A 5,163-nucleotide genomic window follows, 5' to 3' on the forward strand; every position below is an offset into this window, starting at 1 on the left:
TGTTTAACATAGTTTCAACAATGCATAGTATTCAAACACAAATATGGATAAAATCATGCATTTTCATTATGATTTCAAGTCTCGAGTACAATTTTGGAATAGAATCAAATACCACAAAGGTACAACTTACAAAAATAGAAAGTACAAGCAGACTTGTCAAAAATGGAAAGATTGAAAATACGAAATGTTACAGTCTCCCCTACTTTAGGAGATTTCGTCCTCGAAATCTTAAGAAGAAGACTGATTCGTGTTCCCAAACTTGAAATGAAGATAACGCTCAAATATAAAGTTTCGTTGAAAACAAAAAAGAGTTGGCAACTACCTCTGAGGTAAGGAAATCACCCCTGGCTCATTGGTGAAGTTGAAAATTCAGAGAAGCTAATCGTCAAGGTAAGGAAATCACTCCTATCTTGATGATATTAGCATAAAATTTAGAACAATTCACATGACACACTTAGTTAACAAGATTAACGTATCACTGGCATGTGAATAAACAGGTCAACCCATCGTGTACCGCAATTTAAAGACTTAACATGACCACTAGAATACGGGCGGGCGCTACTCCTATAGCACTACGCATAGTGCTATACATGTTAAGGTGTGGGTTAAAAGACAAGTTCATCACATAAGAATCACCCAGTAATCACGAATCCAGTATAACATATTAGTATGCATGTATCAAATTGAAATGAAAAACATACAAATGTAAAACACAAGAAAATTAAGATAGCATAAAAAGAGATTTAACGTAAAACATAATAATTGAGATAACATAAAAAGAGATTTATCATAAAAATATGGATTGTCACGGAACGTAACATAAGACTATTCCAAAGTGAATCGAAATCCTTTTCGAATTAAGGAGACGTGCTTTGGCCTAATAGACAAATACTCTCATCGAGGAGCGACTAACAGTATTGTCCTTCCAGTTAGTACACATCCTTAATCGATTGGGAAAATCGAAACTTTGGCGAGATCGAAAATCAAAGAATGGGACTAGTTAAACAAGATGCGAGTTTCACCTCTAACTTGATAACATCGTACCCTAACGTGGTTGGTACTTATGCTAAGATAAGGGTCCACTAGAATATGAAATGGAAAACTCCCAACAAGGTTTGGATATCACTCCTAACTTGAGGGTAGATTTCGTGCAAAAATCAAAGTATAGCTGAGTGAAAATCATCACCAAGTGTGGGAATCACCCCTATCTTGATGAATCATTTCGATTGTGTTGTAAGAGTGTCTTCAAAGCTTCCATGTGTGTATTGTGATAGCCTTAGGAAAGGCTTGTATATTAGAAGTCCAAAAGAATAGAGGGAAGCAAGGAAGAGAGAAGGGAATATTGTCTTAAACAACACATAAATGAGAAAGTTCCTAAACTATAGACTAGGTAAAAGCATTCCTACTTTTCCTAATTCCCTATAGTTATGGCTCTGATACCAATCTGGTATCAGAGTACTCCTACTATAGACTAGGGAAAAGTAAGGCAATCCTACCTAATTCTCTATAGTTATGGCTCTGATACCAATCTGGTATCAGAGTACTCCTACTATAGACTAGGGAAAAAGTATAGGAATTCTACCTAATTCCCTATAGTTATGGCTCTGATACCAATCTGGTATCAGAGTACTCCTACTATAAACTAGGGAAAAGTATAGGAATTCTACCTAATTCCCTATAGTTATGGCTCTGATACCAATCTGGTATCAGAGTACTCCTACTATAGACTAGGGAAAAGAAAGGCAATTCTACCTAATTCCCTATAGTTATGGCTCTGATACCAATCTGTCACACCCCAACCGATGGCGGAAACATCGGGATGAGACGTACAAACTGTTCAAAGACATCATAACACTAAATGTGACAATAATTAAAATTTCATTTATTAAACTTTCAAAGGTTCATACATAATGTCCCAAAAGGAAATAACAACATAATACATGATTTATTTCTAGGTGGGTTTTTAAGCCATCCTAATCAATTCTTCAATCTTGACTTCTTCATCCTGCAGTATGCATTTAAAATAAAGTCAACAACACATGCTGGCGAGTATACAAGTTTGAATACAGCATAATAGATTTAAAATAGTTTAACATGATCAAATCCACGTGAACACCTGATTTCATATTAACAGTTATACTCGTAACGATGAATCTATGTGTTCAAACCAAAGTTTAACGCAATTAACATAGCCTAACCCTCGAAAGGGTGGTAACATAGAATAAAAATCCTAACAATACCCAAAACATTATGGGAGGGGCGTTACAACCTACAGCGCTGCCATTGTTAGGGGAGGCTTGCAAAGTTAATGAACACACAGTCATAAATGTTTAACATTAGCATAACATGAATAACATGATTCAAATAGATTCACAAGAAATGTGGATAGATAGTGAAAAAATGTTTAACATTGTGTGTTTGATATAGGAAATGCATACTACACCCAAAAGTGTAAAAAGAAAATGGGTCAAGTATACTCATCTTAGAGTGCGTTGCGTATTTCTTGGAAAAGATAAAGAATCAGGGATTTTCCAAAGAGAACGTGCACAAGAGAATTACCCTATTAATTTTGAGGTTTGTTAATTATTGGGAATTTGGAGATTATTAAATAACAAGGCATTTATATAAAAATATAAACATGTCTAAAATAATATTCATATGCTTCATTTTTAATATTTGGTAATTAATGAAATAAATAACAATTCATTTATAAATAAGTGAATAATAAATAATATTTCTAAAATTCTAGATTATATAGATTATTAATTTCTAATATATATTTAAAATAAAAATTCTGATTTTATTTCAAGTAATAATTCTGATATTAAATATAAATTCTGTTTATAATAAATCTGAATTAATAAAATAAAATTTCTGAAAATTAATAAATTCTGAAATTAAATAAAAGCAGAAATAAGAATTCTGAACTTTAATAATATTCCAGTTTTAAAATATAAATAAATCTGTTTAATATTAATAGAAATAAATCTGGTTAAATATAAGTAATAATTCAGATTTTAAATAAATAATTATTCTGATTTTAAACATAATTTCTGCTTAAAATAAAATATAAATTCTGTCAATTAAAAATTCTGATTTTAATTAATAGATCTGATTTTATAAATAAAATAGAATAATAATTCTGTTAATACATTAGATTTCAGATTTTTAAAAATATATAAATAAATATGTTTATTTTATATATAAAAAAATTCTGATAATATAAAAGTATAAATCTGATTTATAAATTCTGATTTTAATAATAATATCTAATACTAATAATATTAATAATAACAATATTAATAATAAGGATAATAATAATAATTTTAATAATAGTAATAGTTATAATATTAGTAATCACATTTGAATTATAACTAATAATAATAATATAAGATTGAAACTGAGAAAAAATAAATAAATAAAAGAAAAAAAACAAACTGATATTAATAAAAGAAACGGAACTGATTACCGGACGGCGGCAATGGCGATGGTCCGACGGCGGCGAATGGTGGCTCCGGTCGTGGTGCAGGTTGTCGGAGTTCCGGCGACGAAGTGAACGAAAACGTATCGAGTTACGGTTTAGCTTCGGTTTGGGTTTCGGGGATCGAGAGGAAGGAACGAAATGACGAAAGGGGTGGTCGGGTTATATAATGAGTGCAGGTATCGGTTATCGGAGATGGAGAGTCGCACGTATTCCGGTAAACGACCAAAGGTCGGAGAAGAAAGGTGAACAGTCTTGGCGGTTATATGGTTTGAATTCGCGCATTTATTACATATTAAATATAATACGGGTCAATATCCATCACATGTGGACATGCAGCCCAGTTGGTAAGTGCGCGTGCTTGTGAACTGATGGACGCGGGTTCGAATCCGGTTCTAAGCGGTTTAACCCATTCTTTTGTTTATAACAGTCCAACTAACTGAGTTAGCCACTAACTGAGTTTTCTAACTCAGTTAGTGTCCCCCTTTGATAAAAACTGACCTGGTTAGCTGATTTAACAAGATTTAGCTAATTGGGTTGGTTTAATTAACCAAAACTAACCAAAATTCATTTTCTTTTATAATTCTTTTGTTTTATAACTTTATTTATTTAATTTAAATTATTAGTTTACTTATTTATAATATTAATAAAATAATATAAAAATCATTTTAACCCAAATTTTGATATTTTTACCAAATTAACGCGTAAATTCCCAATTTTCGTATGGTTTAGGGTAATCTCTTGGCAACGATGAATTTAAGAGCTAAGATTAAGATGTAATTTCACTGCTTTTACGTGTTTAACATAGTTTCAACAATGCATAGTATTCAAACACAAATATGGATAAAATCATGCATTTTCATTATGATTTCAAGTCTCGAGTACAATTTTGGAATAGAATCAAATACCACAAAGGTACAACTAACAAAAATAGAAAGTACAAGTAGACTTGTCAAAAATGGAAAGATTGAAAATACGAAATGTTACAGTCTCCCCTACTTTAGGAGATTTCGTCCTCGAAATCTTAAGAAGAAGACTGATTCGTGTTCCCAAACTTGAAATGAAGATAACGCTCAAATATAAAGTTTCGTTGAAAACAAAAAAGAGTTGGCAACTACCTCTGAGGTAAGGAAATCACCCCTGGCTCATTGGTGAAGTTGAAAATTCAGAGAAGCTAATCGTCAAGGTAAGGAAATCACTCCTATCTTGATGATATTAGCATAAAATTTAGAACAATTCACATGACACACTTAGTTAACAAGATTAACGTATCACTGGCATGTGAATAAACAGGTCAACCCATCGTGTACCGCAATTTAAAGACTTAACATGACCATTAGAATACGGGCGGGCGCTACTCCTATAGCACTACGCATAGTGCTATACATGTTAAGGTGTGGGTTAAAAGACAAGTTCATCACATAAGAATCACCCAGTAATCACGAATCCAGTATAACATATTAGTATGCATGTATCAAATTGAAATGAAAAACATACAAATGTAAAACACAAGAAAATTAAGATAGCATAAAAAGAGATTTAACGTAAAACATAATAATTGAGATAACATAAAAAGAGATTTATCATAAAAATATGGATTGTCACGGAACGTAACATAAGACTATTCCAAAGTGAATCGAAATCCTTTTCGAATTAAGGAGACGTGCTTTGGCCTAATAGAC

Source organism: Helianthus annuus, chromosome 5 (assembly GCF_002127325.2).
Source record: "Helianthus annuus cultivar XRQ/B chromosome 5, HanXRQr2.0-SUNRISE, whole genome shotgun sequence".
Lineage (NCBI taxonomy): Eukaryota > Viridiplantae > Streptophyta > Magnoliopsida > Asterales > Asteraceae > Helianthus > Helianthus annuus.